Source organism: Anolis carolinensis, unplaced genomic scaffold, assembly GCF_035594765.1.
Source record: "Anolis carolinensis isolate JA03-04 unplaced genomic scaffold, rAnoCar3.1.pri scaffold_15, whole genome shotgun sequence".
NCBI lineage: Eukaryota > Metazoa > Chordata > Lepidosauria > Squamata > Dactyloidae > Anolis > Anolis carolinensis.
In genome coordinates this window covers 9,897,263-9,910,162 of record NW_026943826.1, presented here as the reverse complement: position 1 = coordinate 9,910,162, position 12,900 = coordinate 9,897,263, and the positions used below count along the sequence as shown (strand labels likewise).

The 12,900-nt window shown below is 34.6% G+C and overlaps 2 protein-coding genes across 5 annotated transcripts in view; both read left to right on the top strand.

Annotated features, from left to right (window-relative positions):
* Positions 1 to 12,900, top strand: part of gnb1 (G protein subunit beta 1) — a 63,545-nt gene that overhangs the window by 5,884 nt on the left and 44,761 nt on the right. The window contains exon 1 of one of the 4 annotated variants that reach the window (XM_062965707.1): positions 1 to 74. This exon is cut by the window's left edge and continues 41 nt beyond it. The exons of 2 other annotated variants lie outside the window; for them this stretch is intronic. The gene's annotated coding sequence lies outside the window, so the exon portion shown is untranslated. Of the gene's footprint in view, positions 127 to 12,900 lie in introns of all 4 variants that reach the window. One more of the 4 variants, XM_062965704.1, reaches the window with a different exon arrangement.
* LOC134294528 (small proline-rich protein 3-like) overlaps positions 1 to 12,900 on the top strand; it is a 42,098-nt gene that overhangs the window by 15,909 nt on the left and 13,289 nt on the right. The window lies entirely within an intron of this gene.

Genomic DNA, 12,900 nt, shown 5'->3' with positions numbered 1-12,900 from the left:
CTCAAATGCTCCGACGTCCCGTTGTTTGCCTTCGCTTGATACTGTAATGGTGGACTATTGGAGGAGGAGGAAGGGTGAGCTTTGTTAAAGCCAAACCGTTGCCAAAGGAAAGACGCCGAGAACGAGGTTTGGTTGCTGTGATTGCGTTTTTATTTAATTTATTATTATTTTCTCCTTAGCTGTGTTGCATGTCATACAAAAAACCGGTCACAATGTGAAACGTTTCTCTTCCATTTTCGGAGTGTTGTGTAATTTTGCTCACGAACGTCGGATGCAGCACAATACGGCGAACGTTCTGCCTGCGATTTAAAAGGAGGAAAAGCCAAGTATTTTTTTTTTTTAAAGCCACTTGGGTATAATGAGAGAAAGGGGCGTGGAGATCCTTATGGGACATTAAAGGCCATTTTTACAAAAAGGAAACGGTGTCAGGATGGAAAAAGTAGGGCGGGAGCGAGGTTATCCTAGGCTATCAGAATATCAGGGTTGTTGTATGTCTTTCGGGCTGTGTGGCCATGTTCCAGAAGCATTCTCTCCTGACGTTTCGCCCACATCTATGGCAGGCATCCTCAGAGGTTGTGAGGTATGGATAAACTAAGTCAGGAAAGGAAAGAATATATATCCGTGTAGAGTCCAAGGTGTGGCAAGAGTTCTTTGTCACTGGGAGCCAGCATTAATGTTTCAGTTAATCACCCTAATTGGCACTGGAAATGTTTTGTCTCTTGCCTGGGGGCATCCTTTGTTCAGTCAAGTCCTCATTGTGTTGGTTCCCATCTACTGTTTTGATTTTGGAGTTTTGTAATACTGGTAGCCAGATTTTGTTCATTTTCATGGTTTCTTCCTTTCTGTTGAAGTTGTCCACATGCTTGTGGATTTCAATGGCTTCTCTGTGTAGTCTGACATGATAGTTGTTAGAATGGTCCAGCATTTTTGTGTTCTCAAATAGTATTCTGTGTCCAGGCTGGTTCATCAAATGCTCTGCTATGGCTGATTTCTCTGGTTGAATTAGTCTGCAGTGCCTTTCATGTTCTTTGACTCTTGTTTGGGCGCTGCGTTTGGTGGTCCCTATGTAGACTTGTCCACAGCTGCATGGTATCCGGTAGACTCCTGCAGAAGAGAGAGGATCCCTCTTGTCCTTCGCTGACCGTAGCATTTGTTGGATTTTCTTCGTGGGTCTGTAGATAGTTTGTAGGTTGTGCTTCTTCATCAGCTTCCCTATGCGGTCAGTAGTTCCCTTGATGTATGGTAAGAACACCTTTCCTCTGGGTGGATCTTTGTCGTGACTCTCATGGCTTGTTCTTGGCCTTGCAGCTCTTCTGATGTCTGTGGTGGAGTATCCATTGGCCTGTAGAGCCCAGTTTAGGTGGTTGAGTTCACCTTGGAGGAGGTGAGGTTCGCAGATTCTTTGTGCACGGTCTGTCAGGGCTTTGATTGTGCTCCTTTTTTGACTTGGGTGATGGTTGGAGTTTTTATGAAGGTATCTATCTGTATGTGTAGGTTTTCTGTAAACTGTGTGGCCCAATTGTTGATTGGGTTTGCGGATGACCAGAACATCTAGAAATGGCAGTTTTCCTTCCTTTTCTTTTTCCATGGTGAATTGGATGTTTGGGTGGATGCTGTTAAGATGGTCCAGGAACTTGCTGAGTTCTTCCTCTCCATGGCTCCAAATTGTGAAGGTGTCATCTACGTATCTGAACCAAACAGTTGGTTCAGAATATCGCTTGTGCAGGCGAGATAAAATTTGAATTTTGCTGTTGTTGGGTTGCTGCGAGTTTTCCGGGTTGTCTGGCTATGTTCCAGAAGCATATACAATGTAAAATACAGTTATATATAATAATATAATATATTGTATATACATATAATGTTGATAATATACTGATATAAATATAGTAATTTATTGCCAGTATAGTACTATGCTAATAATATAATATTGTATGTAAATTTAATTTGTAAGCTGCTCTGAGTCCCCTTCGGGGTGAGAAGGGCGGCATATAAATGTAGCAAATAAATAAATAATATTATAATGTCATACAATATAATACTAACAATTATGCAATATAATAATATTAATTATATAGTATATATTACATGCAATATTACTAATAATATTACAATATAGTGGCATAATACAATATAGTATAATAGTAATATTGTGCTAGAGTAGAGTCTCAGTTATTCAACGTTCTGGATTATCCAACACAGTCTGCCTTTTAGTAGTCAATATTTTTGTAGTCAATGTTTTCAATACATTGTGATATTTTGGTGCTAAATTCATAAATACAGTAATTACAACATAACATTACTGCGTATTGAACTACTTTTTCTGCCAAATTTGTTGTCTAACATGATGTTTTGGTGCTTCACTTGTAAAATCATAACCTAATTTGATGTTTAATAGGCTTTTCCTTAATGCCTCCTTATTATCCAACATATTCACTTATCCAACATTCTGCCGGCCCGTTTATGTTGGATAAGTGAGACTCTACTGTAATACTAACAGTTATAATATAATACTAACATAGGCTGTCTTGCTATGTTCCAGAAGAATATACAATACAAAATACAGTGATATATAATAATATAATATACTGTATATACATATAATTTTGATAATATTATAATGTAATACAATATAATACTAACAGTTATAATATAATACTAACATAGGCTGTCTGGCTATGTTCCAGAAGAATATACAATACAAAATACAGTGATATATAATAATATAATATATTGTATATACATATAATTTTGATAATAATATTATAATGTAATACAATATAATACTAACAGTTATAATATACAATATAAAATACAGTGATATATAATAATATAATATATTGTATATACATATGATGTGGATAATATTATAATGTAAATATAATACTAACAATTATACAATATAATAATATTTATTATATATTACATGCAATATTACTAATAATATTACAATATAGTGGTATAGTACAATATACAGTAGAGTCTCACTTATCCAATACTCATCGCTTGTGCAGGCAAGATAAAATTTAAATTTTGCTGTTGTTGGGTTGCTGCGAGTTTTCCGGGCTGTCTGGCTATGTTCCAGAAGCATATACAATACAAAATACAGTAATATATAATAATATAATATATTGTATATACATATAATGTTGACAATAATATTATAATGTAATACAATATAATACTAACAGTTATACAATATAATATTAATTATATATTATATATTACGTGCAATATTACTAATAATATTACAATATAGTGCTATAGTACAATATAGTATAATGCTAATATTGTGCTATGTTGAAAATAGAGGTTGTGAGGTGTGTTGGAAACCAGGCAAGTTGGGTTTATATATCTGTGGAATAATGTCCAGGGTGGGAGAAAGAACTCTTGTCTTGCAATGTTGCAATTGGCCAGCTTGATTAGCATTGGATAGCCTTGCAACTTCAAAGCTTGATTGCTTCCTGCTTGGAGGAATCCTTTGTTGAGAGTTGATTAGCTGGCCCTGATCGTTTCTTGTCTGGAATTCTTCTGTTTTTGAGTGTTACTCTTTATTTACTGTCCTGATTTTAGAGTTTTTTAATCCTGGTAGCCAGATTTTATTCATTTTCATGGTTTCCTCCTTTCTGTTGAAATTGTCCACATGCATGTGGGTTTCAGTGGCTTCTGTGTGTAGTCTGACATGGTGGTTGTTAGAATGGTCCAGCATTTTTGTGTTCTCCAATAATAGAGTGTGACTCGAATAATGTGTTGTGTTCAGCCGGACTTTGAAGCTGCAAGGCCATTCAGTGCTAATCAGGGTGGCCAATTTGCAACATTCACACTTGCCTGAAACAGATCAGGGTTGTCGAAGGCTTTCATGGCCAGAATCACAGGGTTGTTGTGTATTTTTAGTTTTATGACTTGCTTTATTGTTGATTTATTTGTTTTATTGTTGTGTTTTTATATTGTCTGTTTTTCCTGGGCTTGGCCCCATGTAAGCCGCCCCGAGTCCCTTTGGGGAGATGGGGCGGGGTATAAAAATAAAATAATAATAATAATTACTATTATTATTATGTTCCAGAAGACAAGGGTTCTTGTAGCCTGACATGGTGGTTGTTAGAGTGGTCCAGCATTTGTGTGTTCTCAGATAATACGTTGTGTTCAGATTGGTTCATCAGGTGCTCTGCAAGCAGGGCCAGCTAATCACCTCCCAACAAAGGATTCCCCCAGGCAGGAAGCAGCCATTCTTTGAAGCTGCAAGGCTTCAGTGCTAAGCTGCAGTGCTAATCAAGGTGGGCAATGGCAACATTCACACTTGCTTCAAACAGACAAGAGTTCTTTCTCCCACTTTGGACATTGCACAGATATATAATAATATAATATATGATATGATATAATATAATAATAATATAATATTCATATTATGTTTTTTATGTAATCAAATTTTTATGTAATCAAAACTTTTTTTCCTTTTCAATAAAAATTATTTATAAAAAATAAAATATCATCATCATCATCATCATTTAATTACTTATTAATCGCCCTCCATCCACGATGCTCTAGGCGATTTACAAGATATTTTATAATAATAAAATAATAATAATAATAATAATAATAATAACTTTATTTTTATACCCCGCCCCATCTCCCCGGAGGGACTCGGAGCGGCTTATATGGGGGCCTATTATTAATATTATTATTATTCCCCCAGGGAGGAAGAAGCCAGGCTTTGAAGCTGCAAGGCTATTCAGTGCTAATCAAGGTGGTCAGTTGCAACATTGCAAGACAATGTTGCAATGTATAGTATTTCCTAAATGTTATTCTGTTCTTTCTCCCACCCTGGACATTGTTATAAAAACCACTTGCCTAGTTTCTCACAGATCTCACAAACTCTTGAGTATGCCTGCCATAGATGTGGGCGAAACATCAGGAGAGAATGCTTCTGGAACATGTCCATACAGCCCGGGAAACGCATAGCAACCCATGAAAGCCTTCGACAACACTTTGTTGTTGTTTTTGGTGACTATCGCCTTTTCAATACTGCTTCTTGGGGCACCTTTTATATAATATGCCAGGTGTATTATATAAAATAATATATTTTTTCAGTTGTATATATTTTGTTTTAAAAAAGGAATGTTTGGCAGTTGATAAAGCTACTTCTTGATGGGATGCGGGAAAAGAGAAACAAACCCCACATTGAAAGGAGGCTTGGCTGCTTGTGTTAATATCCTTGAGGACAGGTTTGTGGCTCATTTTTGGAGGTTTTCTGCTTGTAAATAAATCCAAAATGCTGTTGCTGGCTATGGGGGAAGTGCAAATGGGAAAGCAGAGGTGGAGATGAGATCTTGATTCGTCTTAAGCATCTATAATTCTGTCAAAGTGTATATATGGCTGCACATTGTGTGTTGTATATGTGTGAGCGTTCTCTCTTTTTCCCCCTGAGAATGAATGAATCTTTTTTGTGCCAGGGCCGGGTAACTGCAACAAGATGGCGTTTGCAGGGAAGCAACTCTTCTTCGTTTGCAACTCAAATGTTGTAGGATTTTCCCCAAATTAAATACCTTCCAGATTGGAATCTGTCTTGACTTTGTGAGCCTTCAACCCCGATTGATATTACATTTGTTTATGTCCGAAAACTACCGTCATTCTCATAAAAATAGGGAGATTTATTTTACATTTTTGCATAAAAAGGGGCAAAAATCGTTTCAACTTCTTAAAGCTTTCAGGTAAAAAGAGTAACCATTTTTATTTTATCGTACCATTGTACCATTCTTATGTAAAAGATGTGCAAGTATTATGTGGTTACATGTGACCTCTTTGAGATGTGAAATGCATTTCTGCTTTGCAACATTTTCATATGTGACAGCTTCTCTACTTACATTTGCCCAACGTTTTTGTAGTTCAATAAACATGAATGCAAATGGGCAAGAACCAGATGTTTATTTGGTTATTCATTATTTATTTATTTCCTACATTTATTTGCCGCCCTTCTCACCCCGAAGCGGCTTACAAATTAAATTTACATACAATATTATATTATTAGCATAGTACAATACTGGTAATAAATTACTATATTGTACTGTATCAATATATTGTAATATTATTAGTATTATTACATGTAAAATATATATAATTAATATTATATTGTATTATTAGTATTATATTGTATTACAATATAATATGAATATTATATGTATATACAATATGTTATAATTATTATATATTATTGTAAATTATATTGTGTATATATATATATATATATATTGTACTGTACAAATATATTGTAATATTATTAGTAATATTACATGTAAAATATAATATATAATTAATATTATTATATTGTATTATTAGTATTATATTGTATTACAATATAATATGAATATTATATGTATATACAATATGTTATAATTATTATATATTATTGTAAATTATACTGTGTGTGCACACACACACACATATATATGGTTACTGACATAATTTCCCATAGCTATTTCATGGGCTTTGTGCCTAAGGTTTTATGAATTTAATGCTTTATTTTAACTGTGTTGGTTGGGTTTGTCCCCATGTGAGCTGCCCCGAGTCCCTTCGGGGAGACGAAGGCGGGATACAAAAATAATTATTATTATTAATGATATGCAACTCATAAAAAACGATATTTGACATATGCTTGCATAGATTAAGCCTAATGAACTGGGTTGCTGTGAGTTTTCTGGGTTTTGTGGCCATGTTGCAGAAGCATTCTCTTCTGACATTTCACCCACATCTATGGCAGGCCATCCTCAGAGGTTGTGAGCTCTGTTGGAAACTAGGCAAGTGGGGTTTATATATCTGTGGATTGTCCACGGTGGGAGAAAGAACTCTTTTCTGCTGGAGGCAAGTGTAAATGTTGCAATTGGCCACCTTGATTAGCATCGAATGGCCTTGCAGTTTCAAAGCCTGGCTGCTTCCTGTCTGGGGGAATCCTTTGTTTGGAGGTGTTAGCTGGCTCTGATTGTTTCCTGTATGGAATTCTTCTGTTTTATTAGTGTTGTTCTTTATTTACTGTCCTGATTTTAGAGTTTGTTTAATACTGGTAGCCATATTTTGTTCATTTTCAAGGTTTCCTCTCTTTTATTATTTATTTATTATTTATATTATATATTATATTTATTATTTATTATTACATTTATATGCCGCCCTTCTCACCCTGAAGGGGACTCAGGGCAGCTTACAAATTAAGTTTACATACAATATTATATTAGCATAGTACAATACTGGTAATAAATTACTATATTGTACTGTATCAATATATTGTAATATTATTAGTAATATTACATGTAAAATATAATATACAATTAATATTATTATATTGTATTATTAGTAATTTTTGTTGAAATTGTCCCCATGCTTGTGGATGTCAATGGCTGACATGGTGGTTGTGACAGTGGTCCAGCATTTTTGTGTCCTCAAATACAGTAGAGTCTCACTTATCCAACATAAATGGGCCGGCAGAACATTGGATAAGCGAATATGTTGGATAATAAGGAGGGATTAAGGAAAAGCCTATTAAACATCAAATTAGGTTATGATTTTACAAATTAAGCACCAAAACATCATGTTTAACAACAAATTTGACCGAAAACGTTCAATACGCAGTAATGCTATGTAGTAATTACTGTATTTATGAATTTAGCACCAAAATATCACGATATATTGAAAACATTGACTACAAAAATGCCTTGGATAATCCAGAAGCTTGTATAAGTGAGACTCTACTGTAATATCATGTATCTACTGTATTGTGCTATGCTAGTAATATATTGTATGTTCATTTGATTTGTAAGCCGCTTTAAGTCCCCTTCAGGGTGAGAAGAGCGGGATATAAATGTAGTAAATAAATAAATAATATATATATATATATATATATTATATTGAATAATTGTTAGTATTATATTGTATTACATTATGATATTCTTATCAACATATGTATATACAATGTATATACGATATATTGAAAACATTGACTACGCAAAGGCAGACTGTGTTGGATAATCCAGAACGTTGGATAAGCGAATGTTGGATAACCGAGACTCTACTGTAATATGTTTTGTCTAGATTGGTTCGTCAGGTGCTCTGCTATGGGCATGGGGTTTTTGACTAATAGATTTTTCTAAATAAATAGTTCGTATAATCTGATGGGCATGGGATTTTTGACTAATAGAGTTTTTTAAATAAATAGTCTGTATAATCTGATGAGTTTTTAAAGATAGGTTTAATAATAAACTGTTTTGAAGCAATGGGTAATCTTAATTCACAATTCCAGATTTGGAATTGACAGATTTGTTTGGACTCAGTGGCATTGCAGTAAAACAAATCTTAAAAAGGATCACTTCATCATGGTAGTATATTCAGATAGTGCATCTATGTATCCTTCAGGGCTTTCATTATGATCTGGTTCAGAATTTTTAGCAGGGAACTGTTTTTATTAACCTAGCAATGCTTTCAAAGGGCTTGCTACTGTGTTGCATAGTATTTCCTAAATGTGATTCTGTTTGTTTTTTGGGTAACAAGTTGTCCACATTTAAAAATAGATACTTTTAATATCTATTAAAATAGATACATTGTCGAATGTAGCTGATGTTTGGCATTTTGTTGATCACCATTTGCATTTGTGTGCCCTTGGGATCACAATGTTTCTTATTATTTGCTTTGTTTGGTATTTGCTCTAAGATAAAATAAGTCAAGGATCTAGTTCACAATTGAGTTTCAGGTTGCAGCTGTCCAGTGTCTGACTAGAAAGCACATGCATTTTCATGGAAAGCTCACATACGAATTGAGATGAATTTTATGATATTGATTTTATGATATGATTGTATTGGGCTTGCCCCTGTTTGAACCGCTCTGAGTTCCCATTGGGGAGATGGAGACGGTATACAAAAATAAAATTATTATTTTATATATTTTATAAGATAGATATGCTGGATTTCGTATCACAAAATCACAAGTCGAACACTTCCCAAGTGTCTAGGACTGTGTGATGTATTTTCGGATAATACGCACAGATCCCAGTAGGGTGGCCTTTTGCAGTTGGCAGATCGTGATTTTGTCAATGTCTATTATTATTATTATTATTATTATTATTATTATTATTATTATTATTATTGAAGGTTTACATATTCTTTCTTAATTTGCCTCCCATATTTTTGCCAAGAAGGCCGCCCCATATTCATCTTAACAAGAGATCTGTGCTGTAGTTTAGTCTGGAAACAGTTGGTGGCCCAGCATGACCCTAGAGAGCTTCTATAGCTTTTGGCTTAAGACTGTGAGATGACTTTACTATCCTTTTCTAATATCTCAAAGGCTTTCACAGAGAAGAGGAGACAAGACAATTCTCGTCTGAACCAGAGGGTAGAACCTGGTCTAAACGTTTGAAGTTAGTGGAAGATAGTTTGTTGTCGAAGGCTTTCATGGACGGAATCACTGGGTTGCTGTGAGTTTTCCGGGCTGTATGGCCATGTTCCGGAAGCATTCTCTCCTGACATTTCACCCACATCTATGGCAGGCATCCTCAGAGGTTGTGAGGTCTGTTGCAAACTAGGCAAGTGGGAGTTGTATACCTGTGGAATGATGTCCAGAATGGGAATAATAATAATAATAATAATAATAATAATAATAATAATGATAATAATTTATTACTAATAAATTGTTATTATTATTTAATAATAATAATAATATACATCACACAGTCCTAGACACTTGGGAAGTGTTCGACTTGTGATTTTGTGAAACGAAATCCAGCATATCTATCTTGTTTGCTGTGTCATACAATAAAATAATAATAATTTCATTATTGTACCCCACCTCCATCTCCCTGAAGGGACTCGGGGCGGCCTAAGATTAGAAAACAAACCAACCACAACATAAATTAACATATAAATCCATAATTTTAACACACAGTATACAGTAGAGTCTCACTTATCCAACCTAAACGGGCTGGCAGAAGCTTGGATAAGCAAATATGTTGGATAATAAGGCGGGATTAAGGAAAGGCCTATTAAACATCAAATTAGGTTATGATTTTACAAATTAAGCACCAAAACATCATGTTATACAACAAATTTGACCGGAAAAGCTGTCCAATACACAGTAATTTTATGTTGTAATTACTGTATTTACGAATTTAGCACCAAAATATCACGATATATTGAAAACATTGACAACAAAAATGGCTTGGATAATCCAGAGGCTTGGATAAGCGAGACTTTACTGTAGTTAGTTTTTATAGTTATAAAACATAACATAATGATGATTAAAACTAAGACATCATTTGGGAAAAAGAACTCTTGTTTCTTTGAGGCAAGTGTGAATATTGCAATTGGCCACCTTGATTAGCATTGGATAGCCTTTCAGGTTCAAACCCTGGCTGCTTCCTGTCTGGGGAAATCCTTTGTTGGGAGGTGTTAGCAAGGTGGCCAGTGGCAACATTCACACTTGCCTCAAACAGGCAAGAGTTCTTTCTCTCACCCTGGACCTCACTTGCCTAGTCTCCAACAGACCTCACAATCTCTGAAGATGCCTGCCATAGATGTGGGCGAAACATCAGGAGAAAATGCTTCCAGAACAGAACCATACAGCCTGGAAAACTCACAACAACGTAGTGATTCCAGCCATGAAAGTCTTTGGTAACACAAGATGAAGGAGCATTTATAATCTAAAATTCTAGGAGAGGGATAGTTAAAATGAATCTATCTAAAATTTATTTATTATTTTATTTATTTATTTCCAGCATTTATACCCTGCCCTTCTCACCCGGGAGGGACTCAGGTCAGTTTACAACAGTTGGCAACATTTAATGCTAAGAACATAATAATAAAACAAAACAGTACATATCAGCAATTAAAACTATAAAAATACATCACTAAAATACATGATAAAAATTATCATTTGTTGTGGCCTGGCATTAAGCTGCAACATTTAGCCCACCTGTTGTCATTCTGATGGGAGATAATGGGGGAAATAGTCCCAGGATGACACCAGCTTATTTATTGTTATTTTTAATATTTCAGATTTTCATAATTGGTTTAACAAAAGTTCCTTGACTGTGATAGATTGATGGTAACCCAAATTTTGTGTTTACAGACATACCTCCTTCCAAACTAACCCATTTCATAGTTGGCAGTTGAGTGTGTTAACCTTAAAACACTAGGAACTAAAATTAGGCCATTAAAAAAGCAGCTAACATGCTTCCTGAACCATAGTTTAAAATAATAATAATAAACTTTATTTTTATATCCCGCCCCATCTCCCCGAAGGGACTCGGGGCAGCTCACAACAGGGACAAGCCCGAACAACAACAGCATATTTAACATACACTTAAAACATTCCAACAATACACAAAATAAAATAATGGGCAAATACATTAAAATCCAAATTAGTTTAGAGTGATACCTTTAACTTCAGGTGGAAACTGCTAATCTGTGATCTCAAATACACTTTGAAGTAGCATGCTTTGCATTTAAGGAGGTGATTGATTCGACAGCCTCGCTTTCGATTGATATAATTCCATCAATAATGTGTCACCGCTTTTGTTCTTTGCCGTTCTTCTCTCCATTGATTAAAAGATGGAAGAGAATTAAAAAAAAATCTACCGTAAATGGAAAACTTCCAATGGCGCGATCACACTTAAGGCCGAAAAAAATCACAGTAGATTTTGCTTCCTGCATGCTACAGTTGGCTCATGTTTCAGTCCCCGAATTGGATTAAATTCTTACTGTCTGTGGATTTTGGCTTTGCATTAGTGGATTGGTAATTGATATTCTCAATTTTAATATCCAGATGCAGCCATATGGCAGTCCATATTGTTTAGAGATTGCCATTAACGCTAATCGGACAGTAGAAGGGGGGGTGGAAATCTCAAGCAGGAAACAGGATTACTACTAATGGCCATTCTGATTTTTTATTTTTGGTCATTACCAATAGTTGAATATTCTTATTTATTTATTATTTAATACATATATCCCACCCTTCTCACCCCGAAGGGGACTCAGAGCGGCTTACAAATTAAATTTACATACAATGTTATATTATTAGCATAGCACAATACTGGCAATAAATTACCATATTGTACTATATCTATATATTGTAAATATTATTAATAATATTACATGTAATATATAATTTATAATTAATATTATTATATTGTATTATTAGTATTATATTGTATTGCAAAATATTGTTAATATTATATGCTTATACAATATATTATAATATTACATATTATATTGTATATATGTATACACACACACACACACACACACACACACACACATACATATATATATATACTAGCTTTGCTGGGCCACGCGTTGCTGTGGCTTATGGGAATCCTTTGTTGGCCAGGTGGAATAGCAGTGAATAGCCTTGCAGCCTCAAAGCCTGGCTGTTTTCTGGAGTAGCTGGAGCTGTTTGTTGTATGAACGTAGAGGCATGGATGAGGGGTTGTGCTGCCAAGTTTAGTGTTTCTGGGATGTGTAGTTTTGTTTTGTCCTAGGCCGAAATTTCATTACCCTTTTATATATATAGATATATACAGTAGTCTCACTTATCCAAGCCTCTGGTTTATCCAAGCCATTTTTGTAGTCAATATTTTCAATATATCATGATATTTTGGTGCTAAATTCGTAAATACAGTAATTACAACATAACATTACTGTGTATTGAACTACTTTTCTGTCAAATTTGTTGTATAACATGATGCTTAATTTGTAAAATCATAACCTAATTTGGTGTTTAATAGGCTTCTCCTTAATCTCTCCTTATTATCCAACATATTCGCTTATCCAGCGTTCTGCCGGCCCATTTATGTTGGATAAGTGAGACTCTATTGTGTGTGTGTGTGTGTGTGTGTGTGTGTGTGTGTATATATATATATATATATATATA